This window comes from Balaenoptera musculus, chromosome 13 (assembly GCF_009873245.2).
Source record: "Balaenoptera musculus isolate JJ_BM4_2016_0621 chromosome 13, mBalMus1.pri.v3, whole genome shotgun sequence".
Classification (NCBI taxonomy): domain Eukaryota; kingdom Metazoa; phylum Chordata; class Mammalia; order Artiodactyla; family Balaenopteridae; genus Balaenoptera; species Balaenoptera musculus.
In genome coordinates this window covers 68,301,093-68,324,301 of record NC_045797.1, presented here as the reverse complement: position 1 = coordinate 68,324,301, position 23,209 = coordinate 68,301,093, and the positions used below count along the sequence as shown (strand labels likewise).

Here is a 23,209-nt window from a genome sequence, read left to right as displayed (position 1 = left end):
TTTTTAAGAAAGTTTTCAAACATCCGCAAAACCAGAGAACGTAGTATAGTGGACTCCGGATAGTCATCCTCCATTTTTAACATTTTGTCATACTTCATCTATCCTCTCTTCATCACTTTTTAAACCTGCATTCATTTGTGTGTATGTATGCACATGTGTGTGTAGCTCTGTGCAATTTTATCTGATGTATAGTTTCATGTCACCATCTCCACAATCATGATCTAGAACTGTTACATCACCACAGAAGAACTCCTTTGTGCTATTTTACATTTGCATTATACTTAGAGATTTATTTATCTATCTATACTTAGAGATTTATTTATCTGTCTATACTTAGAGATTTATTTATCTATCTATTTTTGGAGCACAATTATAAAAGGTACTATGCTTTTAATTTTGGTTTCCATATGTTCATTACTAGTATATATAGTAATATTAATTTTTATATGGTAATCTTATATTCTACAACCTTGCTGATTTTGTGTATTAGTTCTATGAGCTTTTAGTAGATTCCTTGGGATTTTCTACATAGGCAATCATGTCATCTGCAAATAAGGACAGCTTTATCTTTTCTTTCTGATCCATATGACTTTTATTTTATTTTCTCACCTTATTGCACTGGCTAGGACCTCCAGTACTATTGAATCAGGGTGGTGAGAGCAGACATTCATGCCTTGTTCCTGAGCCTAGGTGGGGAAGCTTTCAGTTAAGTATGATGTTTGCTGTAGGATTTTTATAGAGGTTCTTGATCAAAATGAGGACACTCTCCTTTATTCCTAATTTGCTGAGAGTTTTTGTCATGAATGGCTGTTGGATTTTATCATATTTTTTCTGCGTCTGTTGATATGCTTATATGATTTGGCAAATGCCATCTATCCTGTAACTGCTGCCTTCCCCAAGTACTCATTGCAGGTCTCATATTGCCAGTGGTAAAATATGTTCATCTAAAGAAGAGGAAGATTCTAGAGAAAGCAGTTTGGCGTATGAATTCATGTTACTGTTAATTCTACATCTATGAATGTTAAGAAGAATTGGTCAAATACTTGTTGAAGGTCTGACCTTTGAGGTTCGTTCCTTTCTTAGCATTGTTGTAATATTTACTGAGGCAGGTATAGAGCAGAGAAGTTAAGATAATGCACTTTGGAATCAGATTTTGTTCTAATGTGGCCTTCATCATTTACTAGCTTGTGTGACCTTAGGCAGACTACTTAACTCGTCTAAGCCTCAGTTTCCTCATCTGTAAATGGGGCTAATAACTATCTTATGTTGTTGTGAGGATTAAATGAGATTATATATATATATAATGCTTAACAGGTAATAGACATTTAATAAGTGCTCACTGTTGTTGTTATTTTGTTGTTACAACAAAACACAATATATTTTTTGTATACAAAAAATATACAAGTGTTTGTATATTTAACAGTAATTTATTAAACTCTCTTTAATATGCAACAGAGTTATATTAAGTGCAAATTCAGTCTTAGAAGAATGTACCATTTAATTTTCAAATATCCCATATATTTGAATAAAAGAATGAAAACTTTCTTCTCTTCCATCCATCCAAGACCAGTCAGTGTTTGGTCCTTACCCTCCCACTCCTTCCCTTTGCACCTGTCCTCTTTTTCTTCCTTTCTCCTTCCTCTTCATTTCCCTGTTTTTTTGGTAACAATCAAGCTGTCCTAGGTGAGCCAATTTCTACCCCTCCACTCTTGCCTACTTTCATGGGAATTTCCTCTTTCCCTTTTTCCTTCATTTTACTTTTTCAGTTTCTCATAGTTCCCATAATTGTATTTTAGGCTATCTTTCTCTTTAATCTCTTCCATTTCCTTGGAGAACCTCAAGATGGCCCAGCAACCTCAGGACAGCCACTCCTCATGGTTTGCTCTTCTATTTCTGAGCCAAAAACGACCATGATCATGACTAAGCTATCGGAGAGACACCTGAATCCAAAGTAATAATAATAAAAAATTAGTGACATTAATGTCTAAAAGCCTGATGGTGCCCAGAATTCCTTAATAGAATCTCTACTAAATTTTCTACTTCTCTCCTCATTTTCTTTTAATTAAAACTTCCTTTCCTCAAATGACAGTATGAAGAAAAATTAAAAGCTCCAACTTAATTTTTGGTTAATTGCTACATTTCAAAAGAATTCACTTCTGTTATTTTCTCAATGCAAATTTACGGTATTTCTGCCACTTTATGAATTTTAAAAAGCTTTAGTGGATTGGCCCGAGTCTAACCTCCTTTATAACATTCTTTCTAAAGGGAAATGCATTCCCCAAACTCCTCACAAACAAGCCAACTTTAGGAACCCACTCTGTTGGTAAATTGGGCCCTCCCTGTACTAAATGTTCCAACTTGTAGAGGATTGCAATTTTTTCAGGTGTTTTAGAGAACCAAACCAGCCTGCAAGTGTAGTACTTGGTTCATCCTCCTTGGAAAGAAACCCATCTAATTAGAGTTGCCATGACAATTCTGTTTTCATGCAGTGTAACAGACTTATTGACCTGAAGTCAAGGTTGATGGAGCACAGGTACAAGTTGGTGACAGAAACCATCATCCATGATCTTAGAGTATTGGCTCCATTTCCCTCCTAGATGCTCTTCTAATTTATGCCCCTAACAAGCATGTATTAAGCACCTATTGTGTGGAAAGCTTATATACGCCCATGAAATATCTACCGTACGAAGAAAGAAACAATGTAAAACCCTCTCATGGGCATAGAATAAAATCCAAATACCTTACCATCACCTTCATAATCCAGCCCCTGCCAGCACATTTGACCTTCTCCCACCCTCCCCTATGCCCTGCACTTTGGCCTCATTCGTTGACCTCTTTCTGTGCTTCTAGCACTCCAGGTTCTTTGCCTACCATTTGAGCTTTTGCACTTGCTCTTCCCTCTGCCAGAAAGACTCTCTTCCCCCAGATGTTCACTTGCTTGGCTCCACTTTACCATTTGGGTGTCAGTTTAAATTTATTTCCTCAGAAAGGCTTTCCTTGATTGCACTGAAGTTGCCTCCCACATAAACAGTCATGCTCTTAAACATTATGATACTTTATTTCCTTCTTTGTGCTTTCTGTTCTCCTCAATTATTTTATTATCATTTATTATTATATTGCTTGTCCCTTAGTAGAATGTAAACTCTGTAAGAGAAAGAACAATTGTCCTGTTCCTTGCCATGTCTATAAATATTTGTTGAATGAATGCATTGAGTGAGTGAATGAAGAATTTCATGATGCTCAAGAAAGGCTCCATGGATTGCTGCTTATTTATTTTGGAAAAGGTGATGGATATGATTGGACAGACATAATGGCCAGAAGGCATTTTATGTGTGAGGAATGATCTATACTAATAAGTGCTGTGTGGAGGTCAAAAATCATTTGTTCAGTAAGAGCATTTTTGAGTATCCAGATGAACTACAGTGAAGGGACCACTTGGAAGGTGAACGTGAAGGAAGCTGGCTCAATGGATTTCAGAATGTTAAGGAAGTAGTTCAGGTTTGACCTGAGAGATACAGGGACTCATTCCAGATTCAAGAAAATAAACAGTGGGCCTACAGTAGAAAAAGCAGAAAGCCTAACATGCTTAAGCATTTCTCTGTTTGAAGAAACATGTCTAACGTTGTAGAGTCTCAGGGGAGAGGAGAGAAAGAGGGGCCAGTGAGACTAGTGACCTAGAAAGTTTAAAAAGAACCTTTAACTACGCTTTCCTCCAGGATAAGTTGGTTTTTGAAGTTCATTGAAAGTGTGATTTTTTTCAAACAGTTGACAGTGGATACCCACTAAACGAATTTATTTTTTAGTTTGGTTTGAATGTTGATTCTCTTTCCTATGAAAGAAACAATCAAGTACAGAAGCATTAGAACTCATTAGATAATAATAATAAATAACATTTTAAACTATGAGGCACAGGATTCTTTAATTCACTTTTCACAGTAACCCTGTGAGCTTCATTATTATCTCCATTTTACAGATGAGCAAAACTGAGGCTTAGGGAAGTTTTAAACAACTTGCCCTAAGGTCAGTATACTAAGTGGATATTGGATTTCAAATCCTTGAGCCCATCAATTCCAGAGCAAGAGCTCTTAACCTCCGCATTTTTCTGGCTCATTCACACTTTAAGCTAATTTTTTAAAAGTTTTTATTTCATATCATGTATGTATCTCCATGCTTTTATTTGGGATGCTGACTTTCCTACTAAAAATAAATTACTTCTTTTTAGCCCACAGGTACATATTGCTTGCCTACTATATTCAAGGTATTAAATAGCATATTAACATTAATTGAAAAAACACCTAGCCACTTATATATTGTATTACACTACAGAAAATTAAGTTCATTGAACTCATATTTCCTTTCCCTAAAATTCTCTTTGTGTGTCATATAACAGTAGATCTAATATAAACATAAGAATTGAAAGCATAATTTATATGGTTTGGGAATAGGGTTTTTTATGTTGATATTTAAAAGAGAAAAAAGTTACTAGAATGAGGAACTGCCTTATATCTTTTACCTAGTTTCACCAATCGTTTATATTTTGCCCCATTTGCCTTAGTATTCTGTGTATCTGTATCTATATATTATGATTATTTTTAACTCAGCCATTTGAGTGTAAGTTGGGGACATGGACGTTACCCTAAATGCTTCAAATTGTATTTCCCAAGAACATGGAAGCCTTCTCTTACATAGCCACAGTGCAGTTATCAAGTCAGGAAATGTATCACCGACACAGCGCTATTGTCTAATCCACAGTCCATATTCTAATTTTGTCAATTGTTCCCATAATATCCCTGTTAGCTATTTTTTACTCTGGTCCAGGATCCAGTCCAGGATCACATGTTGCCTTTAGTTGTCGTGTCTCTTTGTTTTTCTTTCGTCTGGAATGGTTTCTCAGTCTGTCTTTATCTTTCTTGACCTTGACAGTTTTGAAGAGTACAGGCCAGTTATTTTGTTCCTCGATTTGGGTTCATTTGGTACTTCCTCATGATTAGATTCAGATTATGAAATTTGGCAGCAGTGCTGCAGACATGGTGTGTGTCCTGAGTGCATCATACCGAGACGCACGTGAAGTCAGTTTGTCCCAGGATTGGTGATGTCAGCTTTGATTGCTTGGTTAAGGCGATGTCCACAAGGTTTCTTCACTGTAATGTTACTAATTTTCTCTCTGTGATTAATAAGAAATTCATGGAGACAAGTGTTGAGACTATGTAAGTATCCTCATCAGACTTTAACCCACTAGTTTTAACATCCACTGATGATTTTCTAGCTTCATCTTTCCTTCTACATTTATTAGTTGGCTTTCTACTGTAAAAAAGAGCTTTCCTCATTTATTTATTTATCCATTCATCTGTCAGTAGAGGACTTAATGATTCTGTTTTATTCCATAGAATATACGCCACTACTGTCATTATTTATCTTGTTGCATAAAGAAAGATAAATTCATCTCATTGTATTTGCTTTAAAAAACAGTTGTATTTTGAGTGCTGTGTAGATTTCTATGGCTGCTGTAACAAATTGCCACAACTTTAGCAGCTTAAAACAACATAAATTTATTATCTTACAGCTCTATAGGTCACAAGTCCAGTGCAGTTCTCACTGGGCTAAAATCAAGGTGTTAGCAGGCTGTATTCCTTTTTGGAGGCTCTAGTGGAGAATCTGTTCCCTTGCTCACTTGGGATGTTGGAAGAATCCAGTGCCTTGCAGTCATAGAAGTGACATCCATGTCCTTGCTGGAGGTCAGCTGAGGGCCTTTCCTAGCTTTTAGGGGCTGCCTGCATTCATTGGCTCATGGCTCTCTTCCTCCATCTTCAGAAACAGCAGATCCAGTCCCTCTCACACTTCAAATCTTTTCTGTCTCTTCTTCTGTTGTCACATCTCTCTTACCTACTCTTCTGTTGCCTCTTCCACCTTTAAGGACTCTATGAACAGATTGGGCCCACTCAGATAATCCAGGATAATTGTGTCAAGGTCCTTAACCTTTATTGCATTGCAAGTTCTCTTTTGCCATGTAAGGTAACATGTCCACAGGTTCTGGCAATAGAGCTTGGACATCTTTGGGGAGCCATTATTCTGCCCACCACAAATGCTTATCCTTGTTCAAGGCTTGTGCTAGGAGCTTACTTCTATTTAATCAGACAAAACGTCAGGCAGAGGATTACAAGCAAAGAAACTGTTCAGTGAGAGATTATTTCACGTTTAGTTAAAAGGAATAGGCTTGTAGTCGCAAGTGGGAGCTGAGAAAAGTATGTAGTAGTAACAGGGCCTCAACAACTGTGCTTGAAAGGTTGGACAAACCATTGAGGAGTCAAGCGAGCATGTAGGGCTTCATGGCCAAGTGTCCCTGTTGCAAAATAAAACTGTGGTGCTACTGTCTGCAGGGACTTCCCTGGACCCAGGCTGGTGAGCAGAATCATGTTGGACAGTAATGGCTCAGTATTCCTGTTTCCTGGATTTAGTACCTGCCCTCTTTACAGCGTCTAGACCTTCTGCTTCTGAATAATGTGCTTTCCTCAACTAGTCACTATTTCTTAATTTTGTGCCAGAGAAGTTTGTACATTAAGATTGGATCTTTCAGGTGTTATAGGATTTCTCGTAAAGCTTCTTTAATAAGAGATACTCCCAGCTTTCTGAATCCAAATAGCTACCTATCTGTCTACACCACTGCATTAGACCAGAGTGGAATGATGGAACCGAAAGAGATCTGAGAGTTAGTTGGCCCCATCCTCATTGTGCATATAAGGAAACTGGACAACAGAAAAGCTAAGTGATTGCTAAGGCCCCACCGCCAGATGGTCTGTGGTGGGAGGCCGGGGGTTGGGTGGTGGTGAAATGTGTGGCTTTAGGAATTAAATGTCCTGGCTCGATCCAGTGTCCATGATTTACCAGATGAGTTAATTGAGTAAGTTACTTAACCTGCCAAGCCTTACTGTTTATCTGTGAAATATATCAACCTTACAGGGCTTTCATAAGGATTAAATAAACATAATAAATGAGAGTTCTCAGTACAATGCCTGGCTCCCAGAAAGTGTTCAATATGTGTTAGCTGTTATGACTGTTCTTCCAAATAATGGTGGGAATCAGATCAATAATATGGAGTCCCCACGTCCTCGGGAATTTTAGGTTCCCAACCCCAGAAGCAAACTGTACTACCCTGCTCACCACTCAGGTGCTCCATTCATCGGGTCCTTGCCCTTCTCTTTCCACCCTCGCCTGCCAAGTTCAGGACCTTCTATTCTTTACATTCACTTCTGTTTATACCCTGGTCCCCTTCACCCACACACAGGTAATAAATGGCAACTGTAACTTTCCAGTGGCACCAAAGAACAGAGTATACAGGGTAAAATGTCATAGTTGTGTCCGACTGTAGCTCCCCCTTAGTCTGAAGATTACTCTGAAGCATGACCTCCTCAGCCCCAAGTGGAAAGTGGAATAAAAACCCCTCTGCACTTGGATTTCCCTCAGGTGATCTAGAACTATTGTCCTCTCACCATCACTGCCCACCTCCTCATACACACACACACCTACTTCCTCTACTTATTTCTTTTACCCTGTCAGTCTGTCTGTCTCTACACACACACACACACACACACACACACACTGAGGCCCAAGGAAGGTCTCTAAGACGCCCAGGCAGACCCTGTTTTCTCTGATTCTCTCCCTTTTCTGCCTCTGTTTCTTTCCATTCCCGTCTGGGGGCTGCGCTATAGCTATCTTCTTCCCTATGCTCGGGGCTTCTCTGGCCTGGGTGGTACCACCCTCTTCCTTAGGACAATCAATGAGCCTCAAGTCTTCACCTCAGTGAAAAGAGGGGAAATATGATTTACTGGGAAATGCAAAGTAGGTAGATTTCGTGTTTTCACAATGTCGTTCCTGCTAGCTCTTTTTGGGTTTTTGTAGTTACTGTTGTTGCTTTAGTTTAGTCACAGAAATGGTATGATATATTGCATACCAGTCTGCAACTTGCTTTTTTCTCCTTTAACAATACATCACGGCCAGTTTTCTAACTCAGGACCTGTAAGTCAGTGTCATTCTTTCTCGTGGCTGCATCAGAAGATTTTACTCTAATGGATTCAACTCTGCAATTGACCGATACTTCAGTTGTTTGAAATTTGTTGTTTACGTTTGTGATTTGGTCCTACCCATACAAACCTGTCATTTATTCTCTAGGAATTGGCTTTCAGTCCTCACCCTACTGAGGAGGCTCCAGTCTCTCAGAATATGCCCGATAGCATATGTTGAGTCTGGAGGACAGTTGGTGTGTTTGCTGCTCAGGCAACGAGCATGGCTGCAGCTTTGTAGTGTGAGGATATGATGTGAGTGAGTGTGAGGCTCCTCTGGCTCTGAAGAGACCCTGATCCCATGTTAGTGCCCAGTAAAATGAGGAAGTACTCAGAAGAGACAGTTGTCCTGAGTTTGCCATCACCTGTATTGAGAAGCAGTCTCGGTCCGACTGGGAAAGAGAGGTGCTGATGTGAGCCCAGCCCCCTCCTGAGGGGCTGTAAGCTCTGAGTTGGACCACTGAGCCCTGCATACTTTGATGCTCAGAATTTGCCAGGTGGCCCCGAAATTGTGGATCCCCCCTCTGCCTTCCTCCTCGAAGATTATCCACATGGACTTCTATGGGATTGTTATTTTTGGAGAGTACTCAGGACTCCTGAGAGTTATAGAGTGTCTTAAACTGAACCCTTACATCAAGGGGTCCATTCAGCATGTTCTTTTGTGTGAATGGGTGAAATTGATGCCACTGATGCCATATTGACACACTCACTACTGCAGAGTCAGGATTCAATAGCTATGGTTCAGTCATACTTTTCATTTATTTATTTTTAAAATATTTATTTATTTATTTATTTGGCTGTGTCTGGTCTTAGTTGCAGCATGCAGGATCTTCGTTGCGGCGTGTGGGATCTTTCCTTGAGGCGTGCAGGCTCTTTAGTTGCAGCACGCAGTCTTAGTTGCCCCACGGCATGTGGGATCTTAGTTCCCCGACCAGGGATCGAACCCGTGTCCCTTGCATTGGAAGGCGGATTCTTAACCACTGGACCACCAGGGAAGTCCCAGTCATACTTTTTAAATAAGTCATGTTGACAGCTCCCTCTGTGCTATTAGTATTGCTCTGTTAGTAAATTTTGAATGTTTTGGTTTTAAAAGCTTAAGAAAATAATAGTAGTCAAAATTCTGAAGCAACCAAGAAAGTGAGTTGCAAAGAAGTTATTAGGCCAATTTCAATTATATCTGACCAACTAAATTGGCATCATCCTTGTCTACATTTACCAGAATTTGTTTCCTTCCTGACTCAAACTTTCTCCTTCTGTTGCATCTTGTGTCACTGGGTTAAAGAAAGAAAACACACCTGCCTTCTGGGGTTGTCACATTACCCACAAACCCAGATTTCCCTGAGCTGCCTGGACCAATGTGCTCTCCTGGGCCTCCTGCTGCTTCTCACCAGGCCTGCCCTGCAGTCTTTGTCTGGGAGTATGTAGACCTGTGTTTACTGTTGTGGCTGTTTAGAATCATCTATTTTAGAGAACTGGATAAAAATAGCATTTAAACCGATGGAGGTATTTTTAAAGTAAGAGATACAGGTAAATAAATTATGATATTCAGAAGCAGTCTCCAGTTTTGCACAGATGGGTGTTAACAGAACTGAACTCCTACTTCCTTCATTAGTAAGTAAACAATTTATTTAGTAAAATAAAATGTTTTTTAAATGACAGGAATCTACTCAATACATGTTGTTTTTGTTAAAATTCTGACTATGCTGATAGCCTCTTCAGTCCCTCACCTCTTCAGATTCCCAGATGTCCTTTTTCATCATCTTTTTCCTCAATTCCTTCTCCCCAGTGTCTCCAGAAAATGGGTCCTGCCGCTTTCCGGGTGGGTTTTGGAGCATGCGGTGTGGAGGACTGGGGGTTCTGCGGAGGGGAGCAGCGCCCCCATCCAGCATCCGTGTGGTGTTTTGGTAGAATGATAACTTCTGTACTCACATTTGTGGTCCTTTCCTGGGGCGGTAGCTGGGACAGGGACCAGGCACCTCAGCTGCAGCAGCAGAATGTGGGGCGGAGGCGGGGCTTCTGCGCAGGCGCTAGCCCGCAGTCCCCGCTTCCCTTCACTGCCTTGCCTTGGTCCTACTCTCTGTCCTGTTGGGCAGCGTGGGGCTGTGGTGGGGAGGAGGGGCAGGAAGACGGGCAGCTGGAATGACATGGGTGACTTGGCTTTTAAAGGTGGAGCTGGGGCCAGACTGAATGTTGCTAAAGTTGGCAGACCAGCAATCTTGCCTGTTAGCCGAGAAGGTCGTTAACTCCCAAGGATCAAAGACTCCTCCTTCTGTATGTTTGACGTGGTAATTCTTCTGCTGGTGCCGGGGCAGTTGAAAACCTGTCCTATTAGTTCACATCAGAACCAGCTGCAGGATTTTTTTTTTTTTTTAATCACACATTTTTCCATCGTAAGATTCTAATATGTTACCCTAGAACAGGGATGGGAGAAGAGAGATTTCTTCTCCTCTCCCTTCTCCTCTCCCCAAGAGAATCTCTGGAGGCTACCACATCACTTGGGTGTTCTGGGACAGCTGAAGGTGGCCGGTCACTGCCTAGTGGCTTGTCTGTGGCCCGCTCAGGTCTGCTTGTATCTGCTAGAGATGATGTTCAAGAGCAGACTGACTTCCCACATTAACCAGAATCGCATGTGACTACGCCGTGTGAACCAAACCAAAACAACAACAAAAGTACTTCCCTTCATGCCCTGAACAGTTGGGTTTACCAAGTTAGTCACAAAAGATAAAATCACTACATCAAAAGTGCTCAACCTCTAACTGGTGTTTTCATTTACGATGACTATTGGCCAGCTGTTGTTAAACATTAACGATAACACATGTATCCTGAGGACAGGGAATAGTGACTTCCCAACGCTTGGGGGTTGTGGCACCTTATCGTTGTCTCTGAATGGTTTGGATGTTGGGCACATGTTTTTAATTTAAAAAAAAAAAAAAAAAACACTTTAACTTTACACAAACCCTTTTGTGATAAGTACAGACATCATCAGAGCCAGACCCGAGAGTTGCTGTCGCCTGTAAGCTGAATATGTCTTTTCAACGTCTGCACGCAAATTCAGTCTGAACTTTCTTTGGCTTGCTAAAATTTGGGGTGCTTCGTGCTCCAGTCAGTGGTACTTGGAGTGATTGCACCTCCCGACCGCAGAAGTACGCCTGAATAATGCTTTAGGCCTCTGCTGACAACCCCAAGCTCTCACAAAACTTTGAAGGTTTGGCCCACATTCCATCAAGAAGCCAACATCCCCATCCTAAGTACAGGCCTAGCTTAAGGTTAACAGTAAGACCAACATTTTATTGCTTCATTTTCCTATTAAGCTCTGGGTCGCTGATTGAAGCAGAATTCCAATGTATTGACACACCACCACATTGTTAACACGATAGGGAGGATTTGATTATGGGAGAACAAATCCAAAAACGGTAAATTGGCAAAAAAAAAAAAAAAAAAAAGAATCTGGGGCCTTGCTTCTCAAGGCAGCTTTTGTGGTTGCATTCCTTTATTTGATGTGGTTCCCTCCTTCTCCTGTGCCAAACGGTGCAATGTGGGAAAAATGATGAAGTTGCAAAAAAGGGCGGGCGCGGGGTAGGGGCACAGGAGGAAATAGGGAGTGAACTGTTTAGTGACAGGAGAAAGAAGACAGAGCTTAGGGATCAAAGACAAAAATACCTGTCTCTCCAAGCAGGAAGCAGAAAGAAACACAGGAGTCCTTTCCCCGTGCCCAGGTAAAGACTGAGCCACTGTCAGCTGGCACCTTTCAGGCCAACCCGGCCGAGCGCAGTAGACAGAGCAGCCGAGAGCTGCCTGCAGGTGAAAAGAACAGCTTGAGAAGGTCAAGGCTGAGCGCTGTGCATTACCAAGAACAGCGGGGTTAGCCTGGGAGGGCCCGGGGGAAGAGGGCTGGGGAACAAAGGCCGCCTCCCATCAGCAGCTTATGGAAACCAACACGTTTTAACAGCAGCCAACCTTGGAGGCAAGTCCCAGGGCAGCACTGGAACCTAAGTGAGGAAAAAGGTTTCCATGCAGGAACAGGATTTTATTTATTTACAATTTTCAGGCTGGGCAGCTTTGCTACTGTGTGGTTTGTGACTACCCAAAGTGACATTTTCTGAATTTTAAAATTATCTCTTTTTGCACTGTGAAAAGAGCATATATGATTCATCTTAATATTTCTGAGGATCAGTCGCCAACGAACAGCTAGTATTTTGGGTGGGAGGAAGGCTTTTGTAGGCAGCTTTTTCACCTAGCATAGAAGTAAAAGCACCAGAACATGCCTCAAACGTCATTTGAGATCATATAAATAGCTCTCTCTTGCACAGTTCTAATCCAGTATCATTATGAGAACTCCCACAGTCCACGAGTTGCCTAATGTTCACCTCACCCTTGCCTGGAAAAGGCTAATGCTTGTGGTTTACCTGCTGATCGAATGCAGTTTCTAAGAGGTTTGACCCAAGGGCCCACTTTTCATTTTGGCTAATCTAATCTAGGTCTTTTGGCCTATATTTCTTCCTGGATATTTTTCCTACCTTCAGCATCTGTAGAACTTTCAAGTGATCCTTTAATCCTAGATCAAGAGTCAGAAAACTACAGCCCGCTGGCTGGATCTGTCCTGCAGCCTGTTTTGTATGGCCTGCGAGCTCAGAATGATTTTTACATTTTTTAAATGGCTAGAAAAACATTTAAAGAATAATATTTTGTGACTTGTAAAATTCGTGTGAAATTCACATTTCAGCTTTCATACATAGAATTTTCTGGGAACATGGCCGTGCACACTCGTTTACATATTGTGTATGGCTGCCTTCCTGTTACAGCATCAGAGGTTAGTAGTTCCGACAGAAACCTTAGGGCTGCAAAGCCAATACTTACTACCTGGCCCATTACTGAAAAAGTTTGCCAACCCCTGTCCTAGACCCTTAAAACCTTCTTTTTCACAGTGACTGTTTCAGAAAAGATAATATACACTTACTGACTTCTAATGTCCATTTTGGAAATTTAACTCTCATATCTTTCCTTACTTATTCTTTCAACTTTAATACCACAAATATTTATTGAGTGCCTGCAGTGAACTTGGCCTTATTCTTATTTCTGGTGTTTTAGCAGTAAACAGAACAAAGATCCTCGTTCTAGAGGAGTTTACAGTCTAGTGAAGGGTGATGGGGGGAGATAATAAACAAATACAATATGTAGAATGTTTTATGGAGATATACGCCATTTATACGCCATTAAAAAAAGTAAGACGAGGAAGAGAGGTTACTGGAAAAGGTGGGTTATTTTAAATAGGGTTGTTGAGGAAGCCTTACTGAGAAGGTGGTATTTGAGTAAGACCTGAAGCAGGGCAGGAAGCCCAGTAGATGGCTGGGAAGAGAGTTGCAGGCAGAGGGAACAGCAGAAGAATTGAGCCAGTGCACTGAGGTGGAGCAGCCCCAGCTTATCCTTGGAGGAAGAATCCAGAGGAGAAGTTATGTTAGACTGGACTGGGCCTAAGGAACCAGTCGGTTGGAGCTGCTGTGGGCTGAAATGGGATGAGAGCAGGAGCAGTCGGTTTCGGAGGCAGAGTTTGCTGGTGAGCAGGTTAAATCTGAGGTGCATTTTAGACATCCACGTGGAGGCGTTCAGTAGGCAGTTGGCCACATGAGTCCTGAGTTCAGGAAAACTCTGAGCGACAATATAAATTTAGAAGGTGTCGGTATAAAAGAGGTATGTTAAGCAAGGAAACTGGCTGAGATTCAGGCTCAAACCCCAGACCTTTCCTTCTCTCCAGGACATCTCTCACTCTATGACTAAACAGAACTTCTTTTTTAACCTTGAATCTTCTTTCCCGCCCATTTCACCATTGGCATGCATCAGGATGGACCATCATAACTTCTTATTCCCTCTCCAGGCAGATGCCCTTTTACCAGTAGATATCCCAGGCAGCCCGAAGTATGAAATAGGCTTTTCTCATATTGGGGCAAAAAGCTGCTCACGTGGTCCAGGACCCACGGTCTGCTGTCTGCAGAGTTCCTAGCCTATGATTATTTGCCTTGCCTTGTTGAGTAGTCTTTGTGTCCTCCTCCCTTCCAGCCCCAGTCTTGTTTTACTGCTCTTTGCTTTGCCTTCTGGTTACCTGCATGTGACTGGACTTCATTTTGCCCATGTACACACTTAGCAGTAATCACCTTTTTTCTAGTTGTTTCCATGAATGTCTCATCTCCTGTACTAGGCCTTGAGCTCCTTAAGAGTATATCTCTGCTTTCTTCATCTCCTGTTTTTGTCCACAGTGCCTTTCAAATAGTCAGTGACCTAATGCCTCAGGGATGGGAGGCACATTTGCTTTTACCACACACCTTCCCGTCCTCAGTCCCTGTTGTGCATCCTCAGGGTGAGGTACAGAGCAGAGTGTGAGGACCACCTGCACCTGCATCCACTAGGAAAGCAGGTCCCGCCTCAGACCCGCTGAATTTAATCAATCAGCTTCTCTGGGGTGGGGCCTGGGTATCTGAGCTTTTAATAGGCTCCCTAGATCATTCTTACGCAATCATGAAAATAGCGCACAGGAAAGATTCCAATCCCACTTTGACTGTTGCCAGCCTTAAACCTTGGACAAGGCATCTATTTCAAGCCTCAGTCTTCTCATCTCTATAGTGAGTATATTAATACTTGTTACCTACTGTGTAAGGCTGTTGTAAAAATCCAAATGAGGAGCACTTTGGAAACAAATTGTAAAGTGCTGTGTACCAGTAGCCTGGCTAACCGCATCTGGTATCTTTTCATTTCTTTGTGTGTGCAAGCCAGGCTCCAGCTACCTATAGATTAGCTCTTTGAGCACAGAGACCAGTGATGTGTGTGTGAAGTTGCTTCATGCTGTTCATAGGCCTGAGCTTTTAGTAAATGGCAGCAAACAGGAATCAGGTGGGTACACTTCTCTACCCGGTCAGGCAGAGGGAGTTTTTTCTCTGCATCTTCTTTTGACCATCATTAAAACCTGTGTGCAATGAGGAGGAGGGAGTTATAAAAATGCTTGTGGGTTTAGTCTAGGGTAACTATTGTATGCATTGATTTTTTTCCCCCCAGCTTTATTGAAGTATAATTGACAAATTAAAATGTAAGATATTTACAATGTACAATGTAATGATTAGATATATGCATGTATTGCGTTTTTTTTCAGTAAGTATGTTTCAAAAGTAATTCATAGGAAAAATAACCTCTACCTGTGCAGTAGCAGAGCAGTAAAGCCATTCATTGGAGGCTCAAAGTTGTAACAAACTCAGAATAAATTCACTCATTCCTAAAGACTAGTATTTGAAAATAGTTTCTCTTCTTAAAGAAACTGTGGTGGAATCGTACTGCAGGTAACACGCCAGGGATCAAGATACAACAAGAGGAAAAAAGCTTTTCTTTCCCTTTGCCTGTTCATGTCTTGCGTGGCCGGGCATCATTATAAGTAGATCATACCAAATCTTTTTTTTTTTTTTTTAACATCTTTTTTGGAATATAATAGCTTTACAGTATTGTGTTAGTTTCTGCTGTATAACAAAGTGAATCAGCTATATGCATACGTATATCCCCAAATCCCGTCCCTCTTGCTTCTCCCTCCCACCCTCCTTATCCCACCCCTCTAGGTGGTCGCAAAGCACTGAGCTGATCTCCCTGTGCCATGCAGCTGCTTCCCACTAGCTAGCTATTTTACATTTGGTAGTGTATATAAGTCCATGCCACTCTCTCACTTCGTCCCAGCTTACCCTTCCCCCTCCTTGTGTCCTCAAGTACATTCTCTACATCTGTGTCTTAATTCCTGTCCAGCCCCTGGGTTCATCAGAACCATTTTTTTTTTTTAGATTCCATATATATGTGTTAGTGTATGGTATTTGTTTTTCCTTTCTGACTCACTTCACTCTGTATGACAGACTCTAGGTCCATCCACCTCACTACAAATAACTCAATTTCGTTTCTTTTTGTGGCTGAGAAATATGCCAGTGTATATATGTGCCACATCTTCTTTATCCATTCATCTGTGGATGGACACTTAGGTTGCTTCCATGTCCTGGCTATTGTAAATAGAGCTGCAATGAACATTGTGGTACATGACTGTTTTTGAATTTTGGTTTTCTCAGGGTATACGCCCAGTAGTGGGATTGCTGGGTCATATGGTAGTTCTATTTTTAGTTTTTTAAGGAACCTCCATACTGTTCTCCATAGTGGCTGTGTCAATTTACATTCCCACCAACAGTGCAAGAGGGTTCCCTTTTCTCCACACCCTCTCCAGCATTTATTGTTTGTAGATTTTTTGATGATGGCCCTTCTGACCGGTGTGAGGTGATACCTCATTGTAGTTTTGATTTGCATTTCTCTAATGATTAGTGATGTTGAGCATCTTTTCATGTGTTCGTTGGCAATCTGTATATCTTTTTTGGAGAAATGTCTATTTAGGTCTTCTGCCCATTTTTGGACTGGGTTGTTTGTTTTTTTGATATTGAGCTGCATGAGCTCCTTGTATATTTTGGAGATTAATCCTTTGTCAGTTGCTTCGTGTGCAAATATTTTCTCCTATTCTGAGGGTTGTCTTTTCGTCTTGTTTGTGGTTTCCTTTGCTGTGCAAAAGCTTTTAAGTTTCATTAGGTCCCATTTGTTTATTTTTGTTTTTATTTCCATTTCTCTAGGAGGTGGGTCAAAAAGGATCTTGCTGTGATTTATGTTGTAGAGTGTTCTGCCTATGTTTTCCTCTAAGAGTTTTATAGTGTCTGGCCTTACATTTAGGTCTTTAATCCATTTTGAGTTTATTTTTGTGTATGGTGTTAGGAAGTGTTCTGATTTCATTCTTTTACATGTAGCTGTCCAGTTTTCCCAGCACCACTTATTGTAGAGGCTGTCTTTTCTCCATTGTGTACTCTTGCCTCCTTTATCAAAGATAAGGTGACCATATGTGCGTGGGTTTATCTCTGGGCTTTCTATCCTGTTCCACTGATCTATATTTCTGTTTTTGTGCCAGTACCATACTGTCTTGATTACTGTAGCTTTGTAGTATAGTCTGAAGTCCAGGAGCCTGATTCATACCAAATCCTAATAGAACATCTGCTAAGTTCATTTGTTGTTTTTCAGGGCTTTAAAAGCTTTAAATGCTTTTCCATGTGCTAACAAAATCCCGATGGTAGTCATCTGTTAAGATTGTCCCTCAAAGGCTTTTCTGAGATGTTAACAAACTTAAACACATTTCTGAACAAAAACTTGGTTAGTGTTCATGTCATTAGACAGACTCTGTTTGCAATTACAATATTCTCATCTTTTGTATTTCTTTAAGTGTAAAGTTTCCTTGCTTGCATTTCACCTCCTGTCTCCTGGAAAGTGTCCATCAAGTCCTCTGGCCCTCAGAGTTTCCAGGGGTTCATTTGCCTAGAATGAAAACGTCCCTAACCATTTCAGTTCAGGTACCTAAATAAGCTTAATTAATATTCCTGGAAACAGCCTCACGGGTTCAGTCAGCCCAGGCATCTGCCTGAAACACCCAAACCAGGAGGAGCCTGATAGATCTGACACATGTGGAACCAGATGTCACAAAAGTGATCACTGAAGACCTGAGAGTGGGGTAGATTTAGGTCAGAGAGACCTGGATTTAGATGCCCTTCTGCCATTTTACCACCTACGTGACTTCAGAGATGGTTATGTAGCTTCTCTAAGCTCTAGCCTTCTCATCTGTACAATGGGATAGCACCTCTCTCAGAGATTGATGTGAAGAAGAGAGGATATCATATAGGAAAAGCACTTGGTATAGTGCCTAATACGTAGTACTTCATAAATGGAGCTATTATTCACTACTCCATTCTGTGGAGAATTCATTTTACCAACTAAATCCCTCATATTGCCTTTTAAACTCTCTTTATTTATACTGTGACTAAGCAAAGAATACCTGATTCAAATTATCCATATAGTATGCCTTCACATTTTTAAATTACTCTATTTCATAATTCCATAGGCTTCTAAGTAACTTAACTTAGCAATTTCAACTTCTTTAGACTTTGCTCCAAATAGGAACGTTTTCTGTATGTTTAATCATACTTATCATTGTCTCAGAACATTTCCATTTTTATATGTCCCTCTAAAAATGGGAAACAAGAAATGGAATATAGTGCTGTAAGAAGACCTGATTTTATGCTGTGAAGTATGTTTAGTGGAAATATTAGATCAGGTGCAGAAATGTAATACAGCCAGGCCCACACTGATGCTTCAGTGAACCTCTCATCCAGTGCGACTCCCCAAATTTTCTCCTACTTGTAAACTTAACTTGTCATTCTGATCTTTTATTTTCTTCTCCTGTTATATTCATTGAGTTTTTTTCCATTTTGAATTACACCCTGATTTTATTTAACTGAGCAGTGGAGAGACTCTTAAGATGGCTCCAAGTTGAATCTATAAAATGAGACAAGAGCTAACAGCAGCTCTAGAAAATGCTTTACTAGGAAAAAGAAAATCCAGTTAGGAAAAAACAAAAACAAAAAGCAGACTCTTTCCATGGTGTAGTGTTTATGTACTTTTGGGTTTTCAGAACCTACATTTGATTTTTTTTTTATCCTACCCAGTTAACTTCTTGTGACAGATGATATCTTAAGAAAAAGTGAGATGACAAGGTGATGAATTTCATGGATGAAGGCTTTTTGAGGATAATTTCAGCCACTTATACTACTGTTTTAGTATGTAGGTAGGGATTAGTAGGGGTAAGAGTTTTAGAAATTCCACACCATCCTTCTTATGAAAGAATTTCTAAAGAAGAAGGACACAGGCTTTGGAAGCAGAAAGACTGGGATTCAAGCCTATCTCTGCAACTTACTTACTGGGTAATCTTGGACCAGATACTTAGACTCTTAGAACCTCAGTTTCTTCATCTGTAACTTGGGCTAATTAGGTCTATCTAGCAGAGTTCTTGGGAGGTTTAGAGATAACGAAATGCCTATTAGAGTGCCTGGCAAAAGTGGATACTCAATAAATAACAGTGACTTTTGTTTTATTGTAATGGCTTTCCTGGCAAGCCACCAGGAAACATACTCTGTCATTATAGAGTGCCCCAGATTCTTGAGGTCCCTGGCATTTCTCTACCTTGAAAGGAATTAACAGTGGTGCCCTAGTCACATATTCAGAATGGAAAACTCAAGTCCTTAAACAGATCTAGGCATACAGTTCGTGTTTGTTGGATTGAATTGAAGGCTCACGTTTCTTTAGATTTCTCTTAGCTTGGGGCCTAGTGGCCGCTGGTGTCCATCTATCATCCTTGAAGTTCCCCATTTCCATGCTTCACCCTCCAACACTCCCCTGAATCATACTATGGAGGAGGCAACCAGGGCAACTTCCTCTCCCTCAGAACCCGGTTCAAAGGCAGAAGGGGACACTAAGGCCGATTCAAGCATCTCTGACCTAACCCTGGACATAGAACACTCACACAAGAGGCATTCTTGAATAACGTCTCTCTTGGAGCTCATGGTGCTATTTTAATATTAGTGTAACTCTGTTGTTACTTTAACCCTTGAGAGAGATGGGTCCTTTTGAGAGTAGTGTTTTCCCCGCTGCACTCATGGGAAAGTTGAGTAAGACCAAAGAGAGCAAACTTGGCAGCAGCAAGAACTACAGTTGAAAATCATTGGCCCTTCTCCTTTTCTCCAGTGCCAAATCATGTTTTCTTCATTTTATTTGGCCAGTAAGGTAAAGCCCAACATGGGGAGAAGGGAGTTATTATTCCATAATGAGTTAAAACTCTATTGTCCCAAGTCAAGCTTGCAGACAGGCTGACTGCCTGCATTTTTCCATGTCAAAATGCTCAAAAATATTTCCTTTATGCTGTTGACTGTAGCCAGTCCAAGTTTTCAATATTAGAGACGCTCTGAATACTTGCTGACAGAGCAAGGTCCACAAGGGCTCAATTAGCTGTATTTGCATGGAAACAATAGTATTAGTACATAGACAGTTCTTATATTTTACTTTTAGAGCCAAGGAGACAGACCTGGAAATGTTTTTCTGGCTAACTTTTGGTCTGTTCAACTCCACTGTTGGAAAGGTTTCTCGAGCTCTGGCCTTGTCCTTCTAATTTCTATCCACAGATTCAGTTTCAGTTCTAAGAATTATCAGGCAGTTTCATGTTTCATTACAGTCCATAAAGAGATAGGCGGTGCTTTCTCATCAAAGCAGCCCTTTTCACCCGTTTCTTCTCCCAAGTTCAGCCTGAGACCCTGCCACACCAGTTTTGGTTCCCCACCTTTTAGCCCTGCTTTCTCCCTGCACCACTCCAGAGATCAGAAGAGTCTACAGCCAGTGGTCCCTTTCATCTCCCCCTCACCCCTTCCCCAGCCCCAACTCAGCCACTTAGTGAGTTAGTGAGGCCCTGCTTCTCGCCAGCCAGCCCTGCATTCCTGGGAATGGCTGAGTGAGGCCAGGCATCCCTGCACAGGGTGAGTTTTCTCTTGTACATGCTCAGTCCAATATTTTTTGATTCATGAATATTAAAGGATTCGAGATCACAAGGCCTTACCTCCTCCATCTTGCACACTTTGAAAACATAATAGCTCTTTTATTTCAAGGCACTTGACTTTGTTTATTCAGCGCGATCAGGGCAGCATTCAGGCTATAGCAAGCCTGTTAAATATTTACCAATGAGGCGGATATTTATACATGAATCAGCGGCACTTATCAGCGTGTGATGCTGGAAGTCAGGTTCAGAACCCTCACAGGCAGAGAAACTGCTGAGTTAAATAAAGTGTGCAGCGAGCGTCCTTTAAAAAATCAACTCTCATTTAAAACTATCCTTGCTGGTATCTGAAGTGCTTCACACATTGAGGCTTCCCCTGCACAGCTAAGTCATTCACAATTGGACATGACAGAGTGGTCGGTCCCTCACATCCAAGAGGCAGTGAATCCGGTTGTTTGATGGTTGGGGTGGGAGAATACTGAGGTGTGAACAAAATCGGGAGGAATACTTGTCCTGCTGCCTTGTGGAAAGCTGTAAGGGGAGATGGGCTGTACAGCACAGTGCCTGCTTTGGTGGTGGTCTGAGTACTTCTAGAAGCCCTTTAGCCTCACTGGAATCCTGACCCTGCTCACTTACCAGCCATACCCACTGTGTCTTTCCATCCCTGTAGCCCTTTTTTTTTTTCCGTAAGATTTAATTTTTTATTTATTTTTGGCTACATTGGGTCTTCATTGCTGTGTACGGGCTTTCTCTAGTTGCGGCGAGCTGGGGCTACTCGTCATTGCGGTGCACAGGCTTCTCATTGCGGTGGCTTCTCTTGTTGCGGAGCACAGGCTCTAGGTGCGTGGGCTTCAGTAGTTGTGGCGCATGGGCTTAGTTGCTCTCTTCGTTGCAGTACGCGGGCTTCTCATTGCGGTGGCTTCTCTTGCTGCAGAGCATGGGCTGTAGGCGCACGAGCTTCAGTAGTTGTGGCACGCAGGCTCAGTAGTTGTGGCTTGTGGGCTCTAGAGCACAGGCTCAGTAGTTGTGGCGCACGGGCTTAGTTGCTCTGTGGCATGTGGGATCTTCCTAGACCAGGGATCAAACCCATGTCCCCTGCATTGGCAGGTGGATTCTTATCCACTGCGCCACCAGGAAGTCCCCTTGTAGCCCTTTCAAGATTAAAATCCCCCCTGCTCTCAGGAAGGCACATAATTCAGCAGTAACAGCAGCCTGGACTCTGGCAACAGGCTTCCCTGAGTTCAGATCCTGGCTTTACCATTTCCTAGTTGTGTGAACCCAGGGAAATTTCTTCTGCTCTCTGAGCCTCAATTTCTTCACTTGTAAAATCACAGTGATAATTCCCACCTCGCTGAATTGTGGAGAGGATTAAATTAGATAATGAGAAGGCACCTAGCAGCAAGGGTTAGTTCTTGATAATCACAGAAGCAGAGTGCAGAGAGATGGGCCTGGCAGCAGAGCAGCCGGTCTTTGGATTTCTCCATACCTCTGCTTCTTCCTATTATTATAGGTAATTTTTTGTTTAATGGCTGTATTTCAGAGGCAGAGAGAGAGTTTCAAGTTGAGAGGATTACCCACACGCTGTTTTCACTCCTTGTATTCAATTTAGTGAATGATTAAGAACTTATCCTGTAATACTATTTACAGGTCAAAGGCCATTACTATCAATTCCAGAGAACTGTCTGAATTTTTTTTTTTTTTATTATGTTAAGGATTGTTCCTCTAAGCAACCTATGAGAAGCCTGGATCTTGGTATTCTCTGTTATGCAGATATTCCAAGAACCACAGGCTGTAAATGCTGGATTTATTTTTCTTGTACTATAGAATTTTCTTCTTAATCCGTTTTCCATCCTAATGGAACCATTAGACACTTCCAGTGAGATGTGTGCCCTCTGTATACTTTTGCATGAAAAGAGGGGACAGAAAGCCTTCCTCTCGTTCACAGAAAGTCATAGGAATTTTCCTAGCCTTCTTCAGAGTTGAGGCTAAATCTCATCCAATGTCTACTCTGAGAGTAGCAAATGGAAATGATGTTCTTGCTGATTCTGTGCAGTTGCAGGGTGTACGTGATATATTAATGTCATACTTAGTCAAATGCTGTCTCAGAATTTTCTCAGTTGTCAGAGTTATTGTGCTTTTTAATTACCATCTGAGTAGGATAAGTCAACAGCGAATACTTCCACTCCATATTGAGTTGCTCACACCACCTGGAATTTTATTTGTTTCTTGGGATTTCTCATTCCTGTAAATAAATAAACAAAATATTCATTTTTACCAGAAAAATTAATTTCAGAAATCTGTAGTCAGTAGGGAGACAGGCTGGATCTGGAGTCCTTTGAGTAGTTACATATATTGTTCCTTGTACCACAAACTCTAGACTGAGTCAATCTGCTCTACACTATTTGAGAATGATTTTCTAGACTGTTACTGTTATGAAATGTTTTGCTTCCATTTACAACCTCGTTACTATGGGGACTTGGATAATGAATAATCACAACATTAAGAGATTTTAGGGGTCTTTTTATATCCCGTTGTCTTACAGAGAGGCTTTAAGAAGCTTACAGAAATATATATGTTAAAATAAAATTCTAATAGGAAAAACAAATTAGGACCGAAGGAAAGTGAGAGTAGGAAAGAAGATGAAATCAAGATTAAGGATGATATACAAAATGCATGCTATAAGGTTCTGAACAATTTTTTTAATAATCTTACGCTGGTTAATTAAACTGAAAAG

General features: G+C 41.2%; 1 protein-coding gene across 2 annotated transcripts in view; it reads left to right on the top strand.

The window, feature by feature from the left end:
* BABAM2 (BRISC and BRCA1 A complex member 2) overlaps nt 1-23,209 on the top strand; it is a 431,982-nt gene that overhangs the window by 310,410 nt on the left and 98,363 nt on the right. The gene's annotated exons all lie outside the window — the stretch shown is intronic.